Source organism: Vombatus ursinus, unplaced genomic scaffold, assembly GCF_900497805.2.
Source record: "Vombatus ursinus unplaced genomic scaffold, bare-nosed wombat genome assembly UNPS02014797.1, whole genome shotgun sequence".
NCBI classification, from domain to species: Eukaryota; Metazoa; Chordata; class Mammalia; order Diprotodontia; family Vombatidae; genus Vombatus; species Vombatus ursinus.
In genome coordinates, this window is record NW_020954575.1 from 5492305 (window position 1) to 5500184 (window position 7880).

Below are 7880 nucleotides of genomic sequence, written 5' to 3' on the forward strand. Positions count from 1 at the left end.
TCATCACCAACTGCCAACTAGACAGCTCAAATAGGATGAGTGATAGATATGAACAGATAAATAGATAGATACATGGTATGGAGTAAGTTCTTATTCTACTTCTCTGTTCCTAAAATCCATTATTGTCCCAAGATAGAAGAGATATCAGATATTAAACTGTTAAGAATAGACATATTTATGACTTTTATAGCACATATTTAAAATAATTAAAAAGTAGTAATCAAGTCATATCTAAGAAATCATAATCTGACAATACCATGGTAGGATTTCTACCATATAGTATATTAAAATTACCACGGTAGTAAGGCTCTAATTTTTAAAAAATTATAATCAATATTAATAAAAATAAATCCATCATAAAATAAACAATGTGATAGATATATCACTGATGTTAAATGATTTGTGTAAAATAGCAATAAAATGGTTGTAAGTGTTGAAATACATTATGTACATTATATATATGTATATACGTATGTAATGGGGGTCTGGCATATGTCCAGACCCCATCAGTTTGTTTTAGCTAATACTTCTCATCACTGAGGACATTGGAGACATGTTTCTGGGAATTTTTTTTTCATTTTCCTATAGACATTTCTCATACAAAATTTCATATATAAAATATAGATTTTGACAGTACTGACAATGACAGCAACTTGTATATTAATATTTAGTTTAGCTTTGGTGTGCTAATGTAATGGGGGCTGACCAGTGAGAGTCTAGGGTTTAAGGGCATGAGAGAATTTGCCCTTACAGGTGAATTATACAGAGAAGTCCTGATATTCTGTTCCTGTTACCAATCCAACACATGGACGCTTGCTTGTCCAGCCTCCTTCCAGTCATGAATGTCGGAGGGGTTGGTTTTGTGGAAATAAAGAGTCTTTTAATTGGCTGACATGTTAAAACATCCCATCTATCTCCAGATGGACAGATGATAGACTGAGAGGGCAGATTGAAATTTTTTTTTTAACACAGCCAACATGGGAATTTGCTTTTCTTGACTATAAACATTTGTAACAGGTTTTTTTTCTGTTTTGTTTTGTTTTGTTTTCCTTTCTCGGAGGCAGGGAGGGGAAGATGGGAGGGAGAAAAATAAAACTGAATTTTAAAAAAATGAATTGAAAAGAAATTTCAGCCATGTCTCCTGACTGCTTCTAGGATCAAATACAAAGCCTTATGTGGCATTTCAAAGCCTATGCAATTTTTCCTTAGCCTCCTGGGTATTGCCTTCTGCCACTCACAACAGAATAAATGCAGGCCATCTCCTGCATTGATACACCTTGGAAGGTACCTGGCAATGCTCTCTTCCAAAAGGGCAACTGCTCCATAAGAGCATGGCCCCTACCTTACAACTTGGCTCCAGGACCCATCACTTCCTTACTCCCCCTGCTCAAGAAACTTTGGTGAGACCCTTAGGCCTGGTTGCTTCCAAGATCAAATCTCCTCTACACAAGAGAATCTATATGCAAAATGGCTCCAACGTCATTTTCTAGAATGGTTACAGAAGTCAAACACTATACTCCAGGTAAAACAGCTGGGGTTTCTTAAATTTAAATTAAATAACATAGAACAACTGGACCTGCTTAAATCTTAATAGCTCAGTTTAAGAAAGAAGATTGCATCAAGCCTCTTCTGTAAGACAGGGTGATTAAGAGGGGTGGGGGGGGTCCTCCTACAACACCTGTTATTGTTTCTGTTCCCTGCTCTTGATGCTAACCATTCTCTTTCTGTGCCAGAGCACATTAAAACTTCCAGCTAACATACAAAATAAATGGATTCCCTCCTCAATTCCAGTACTACTTGGACCTAGAAACAATAATTGGGTTTGCTATACCTCTTGGATAATACCCGATTTGCATATCTTGCCCAATTTTTCATTGAATGGACCATTGTTTGTCCTTCCTTTACAAGAGGATCTATGATATCACAGAGTGATGTCTTAACTCATGGGTGAATTGGATTTAAGTAAGGTAGAATTTCAGCCTCACTCTCTCTTCCAGAGTCATCAAAGTCCAATGGCAAGACAAAACTCAGGATGACTGGCGATAGCTTGCAATGTGGTGAATGACCTTGGCATCTTCCATATCTGACCAAGCTGTAAGCACTTCACAGTGCCTGCTTTAGCCACGTTCATGGCCACTGAAACAAGTTGTTCTCATCCTCCCATTCCACCAGGAAAAATCTTGGGGTAGACTCTCCCCACCTCTCAATTCACTCATGGGTTTGAGGCTCATTAGTTACCCTTAAACTGGTTTGGGGGGGCAACTAGGTGGCGCAGTGGATAGAGCACTGGCCCTGGAGTCAGGAGGAGCTGAGTTCAAATGTGACCTCAGACACATAATACTTCCTAGCTGTGTGACTCTGGGCAAGTCACTTAACCCCAATTGCCTCACTTAAAAAAAAAAATCATCCATGTTATTAAACTGGTGTGGCCCATCTGCTGATTTACTATGGTCTGACCTCTGTGCATGTTACAGCTTCTTGAAGCCACAGGTGAGAGTTAAATGCCAGGTAGACACCAAAGGTGAATGGGCAGCCCTGAAAAGGGCAAGCCCTTAACACCCAAGGTTCTAGTCCTCCTTGAACACTCCATACACCCCATAGAGTAGACTAATGACTTCTTGAATGCACTTGTGGCAGGAGAGAAAGAGAAGAAACCAAGCTGGATCCTACTAACAGAGGAACTTCATTTCCTAGAGAATCCAGGAAAGAACCCTTAGAAGAGCCAGGAAAAGAAGGCTCTTTAGCCTTGGTTCCCTGGAGAGGGTGGAAGGAGAGACAGAGCAAAGAATGAGACAAGCAACAAAACACATCAATCAGCATTGTTTCCATTTCAAACTTATTTTGTTTATAGGTATTATATTTTAATTATGTATAATTATAAATATTTTAGTTGAAGCCTTTTGTCATTGACTTCCCAGATGTTCCTAAACCCATACCTCCCCCCCCCCAATTTCTACCTCTGAGCAGCTGTCTTATCCACACTGTGTCCTCACTCCTCTCCTCTCCAGTCTTTTCTCTTCCTTGTGGCCCTAATGAAGGGTTAGGCACCCCAGAAGCCAGAGCCTTTTGCTTCCATGCCCATGAAGAGAAAATATGAGGATGTCTCTGGCACTTGGGCCTCTGCTTCTATCTGGCTGGGATTGAGGATGAGGAAACCCTAAGCAGAGGTTCCCAAACTTATTTAGCCTACCACCCCCCTTTTAAAAAAAATTACTCAGCATTCCCCTGGAAATCTACTTTCTTTAACCCTTCAATGTTTTGTTTTTTTAAAAATTTGCATCATTTCAAAAAAATACAAAAATTTTTAAATAATGCATCTAAATTTAATTATTTATTGTAAATTCATGGCATTTTTCCTGCTTTGAAATTTTGATGATGCAATATTGTGTCATGTAACCAATAATATCTTATTGTAAACAAGTCATTAAATGCATATATTCCTGCTGATGCATGCTGGACTTCCTGGCAATTCATGACTTCTGGCCTGGCAACACTTGCTTGTTAAATCAGTGGACTTGATCACTGAGTGTCTACATCTTGCATTTTGTGTGTTTATCTGGAAAGTAATGTATGTTACTATGATGTTAACTGTTGCACACAGATGAAACATACAATTTTTCAAAATTTTCTTTTCTTCTTTCCTTATGCTTCCACTGTCCCCTTATTTTTATTCAATACTCTACCAATCACATCCAAGGCGATCCAGAGGGGGCGGTATAGCCTGCTTTGGGAACCTATGGCTTACAGTGGCCAGGCAGCTATTGGCCTCTTGGTGCAGAGGGGGCCAGGCATGCAAATCAAGACTTACCCAAGAAGCAAAGCAATCATAATGGCGGAGTGGTTTTTAGATTTTCAGTACTATGGTGAGTTGTGAAGATCCACATGTAGGGCAGTGGATGGTGTAGAGTGATCTGTCTCACCATCAAGTTAAAGGAACAAATGCTAAAGGAAGAGTAGAACAAAAAATAGCATAACCACTTTCTAATAGTTTATACAAATTGGTTTTAGCCCCAAGAGCTCCTATACTCATGCTTATACATCATCTAAATTTGACTTTGATTTTGAAGAATGTTAATTTGCTAGGATAACCTGCACTATATCCATAGGATTACTCATCAAAAGTGTCTGTAAATTTGTAGTTTGAGGTACTTTGATCATTAAAGAAAAAAACTAATATCCTACTTGGAACTCCTGGCAGGTCAGCTTGAGGGTAGGAGTTTCTTCCCTTCTTCTGCAAAGAGTGATAGCTTTGTTTCTTCTTTACCTATTTTAATACCTTCAATTTCTTTTTCTTTTATTGCTAGAGCTAACGTTTCCAGTACAATATTGAACAACAGTAGTGATAATGGACATCCTTGTTTCACCCCTGATCTCATTGGAAATGTTTCTCGCTTGAACCCATTACATATGATGCTTGTTGAAGGTTTTAGGTAGATGCTACTTATTATTTTAAGGAAGACTCCATTTATTCCTATACTCTAGAGTTTTTAATAGGAATGGGTGTTGTATTTTGTCAAAAGCCTTTTCTGCATCTATTGAGGTGATCATGTGGTTTCTGTTAATTTTGTTGTTGATATGATCAATTATGCTAATAGTTTTCCTAATATTAAACCAGTCCTGCATTCCTGGTATAAATCTTACCTGGTCATAGTGTATTATTCTCATGATAAATTGCTGTAATCTCTTTGCTAATATTTTATTCAAAATTTTTGTATCTATATTCATTAGGGAAATTGGTCTATAATTTTCTTTCTCTGTTTTGACTCTTTCTAGTTTAGGTATCAGCACCATGTTTGTATCATAAAAAGATCTGGTAATGTTAGAAATATGCTTGACACCTAAAATTTAGTATCAAGAAAGTTTATTACAGAGAAAGTCCAGAGGATTAGATGTCTCTGGCCAGAAGTGGGCTCCACCCCTCTTAAGGAGGGATGGGCCCTGAGTGCAAGGGCAAGCCTGCTTTTATGCATTCAAATTTAGCGCGAAACCTCCCAGGCCCGGATTGGTCCATCCCTTCCTGGGTTACACCCCTCCTTACATATTTCCCCTTGATGTGCTCAAGTATGTTCCCCTTCCCTTAGTCATACATCCCATGACTCGTTAATGAGGCTCTAATTTTATGTGGAGTGTGTCAGATAATAGTAATGAGGTTCATTAAGCAGGCGCACTAACATTTTTCAAGTGTCCTCAGGTTGACCCTAACTGGTCTGAGCTGGCTTGACCTTATCTTGAATTTGGAGTCTTTTTGGAGCCATCAACTTACTTATCTCTTAAGCCCTCACCTACCTATAGCGTACTACTTCCTGGAACTGTTCTTTAAATCTCTGCATTATTCTCTTTCTCTGTGGAAATATAACCTTTACCTGACTCTCACAGATAAGACTCCTTCTTCACCAGTTTTCCCAAAAAGTCTATATAGTATTGGAATTAATTGTTCTTTAAACATTTGGTAGAATTCTCTTGTAAATCCATCTGGCCTTGGAGGTTTTTTCCTAGGGAGTTTCTCAATGGTTTGTTCAATTTCTTTTTCTGAGATGGGGTTATTTAAGTAATTTACTTCCTCTTCTATTAATCTGGGCAATTTATATTTTTGTAAATATTCATCCATTTCACCAAGATTGTAAAATTTATTGGCATACAAGTTGGGCAAAATAGAGACCCTTTCCTAGTAACTGGGTCCACATGTTTCACTTCCCCTTGTCAAAAGAGAGCAAAAAATTTCTCAATAAATTATCACTTGGACCTCCGTGGGGAGTTCTCCTATTTCCACACACTTGACTGATGTGAAAAAGTCCAAAAGATAAGAAAGGTTTATTCCAAAAAGGAAATTAAGAGATGGAAATAACTGTGATTATATTTTGGCTATGACTGGCCACCACCTTGTCCCTACATCTCTGTCCCCATAGGTTCTACTGCCTGGTTCTCCGTACACTGGGGATTGCTACTAAGTGGCTGTGGAGTGAGTGTCTCTGGGGAAGTAGCAAAGGAGAGAAAGTGAGTGACGCCCTGGGGCAAAGGGAGTGATGAAGAAATGCTATTCAAGTGAAGGAGAAAGGCAGCTAGGTGGTACAATAGATAGAGTTCTGGCCTTCGAGTCAGAAGAACCTGAGTTCAAATCAGGCCTTACACACATAACACTTAAACTAACTGTGTTATCTTGGGCAAATGCTAATTAAAAAAAATTTTTAAAAACCGAGAAAACAAAAAAAGGCATGGGGACATAAAGTGAAAGAGAAAAGAGTGGAGTATAGAACTTTGAAGAAATTGTGCAAGGGACTTTCTCTGAGCAGCTGAATGGCTTTCTGGCTAGCTTACAATCAAGTGAAAAGGCAAATTTGGGGGGAAAATCACCTTAGCAAAGAAACAAAGAATAAATGCCCTAGTTAAAGGTTCATTCTAAGATCTAAACTTCACAATCTTGTGAAGTTAAGCAACAAAATCAGTCCCAACTAATCATGAACTAAAGGAAACAAAATAACATCTTACTTTTAATGACAAGGTAAAAAGCAGAAGGAACCACTCAGCCTGTGTTCTCTCCCTCTTGCCCCTCCAGAAGGAAGAGAAGAACGATCATCAATGGCATGTAACAACCGCTAACAAGCAGTGTCACAAACCGGCTTCACGCTCAGAAGAGAACACCACAGCTCTTCCTCGTGGTTACCTCCGTGCTACACTTTCAGCCACAATTCTCTAGTAACACACTATAGAAATGATCCCTGAAAGTATAGTCTTAACCAAACGCTCCAACCTGACCCCAGCGCCGCCAAGCCCACAACCCTTCCACTCATGGCCACCTTTCCACACTCTACTGTCTCCACCCAAAAGCCACCCAGCACCCAGCCAATCCACACCACGTGCATCCCCAAACCCTTGCACACAGAGCCAAAGGTCAATGGCAGCCCCATTCCCCCAACTCCAAGACTTCTGTCTGAACCCTTCAAGCCACACTCTTCCTCATTAACATACTCCCTCCTTCCACCAGTCACTTTGAAAAGTCGATGAATTGTCACAAACACACACCCTGATCTTTAACAAGTACTTTTGAAACATCCATTGTGTGTGTGTGTCATTTGTTAGAACCTAGATGAAAGTACACAGTCCAAAAACCACCACAATCAATTAATCAATCAATCAATTTATAACTATGTGGATCAGCAGGAGGGACTCAGCAAGGCTTTGGGAACAGTGGCTGCATTTAGGAGAGTGTCTAGGAACTGGAGCCTTCTAAGGTTATGAACTCCCTTCCTTCACTGACCAGAAGGAAACCTGCAGGGGTATAGAGGATAGTTGGCTCACTACATCTCTGGCAGGCAGGGAGAATGAGAGAACCAGATTATCTAGAACACTAGGTGGTGTCCCCCCTCACATTCTGAACCCTGAGTTTCCTCAAAACCCTTTCACTGCTTTGGGATATGCTCTACTGTAGGTGCAAGAGGGCCAGAAAGCCAAAATCAAACCCTTCTCCTTCTCTAGAACATCAGAAACATACATGCACATTACATTCATATCCAAGTTTCCTTCCAAGCTCTAGCCCTGGTCCCCTGCCTCACCCACTACCTACTTCTCTTGCAGGAAAAGAGAAAACCTATTCATCCACTGAACATTGTGGATTTGTCCTCCAGGTCTCCAAAGAAATGGGGGGAGGCTGCCTCTCCCCAGCTCCGAAGCTGACATTGGTCATCACAATGATGAAATACATCCTGACCTTTTACAAACACTTTTGGAGCATCCACTCTGCACAAGGCACTTGTTAGAACCCAGGTAGAGATAAACAGTCCAAAGGTACCACTACAAATACACACACACACACACACACACACACACACACACACACACATATACACTGTGTCATTGAGAAACTTCACTTTCTACAAGGGGAA

The 7880-nt window shown here is 39.9% G+C and overlaps 1 non-coding gene across 1 annotated transcript; it reads right to left on the reverse strand.

The window, feature by feature from the left end:
* Positions 1-6515: 6515 nt before the first annotated feature.
* On the reverse strand, positions 6516-6732 carry LOC114049370. The gene has a single exon (XR_003569862.1). It is a non-coding gene; the product is annotated as a small nucleolar RNA U3 (small nucleolar RNA).
* Positions 6733-7880: the final 1148 nt, after the last annotated feature.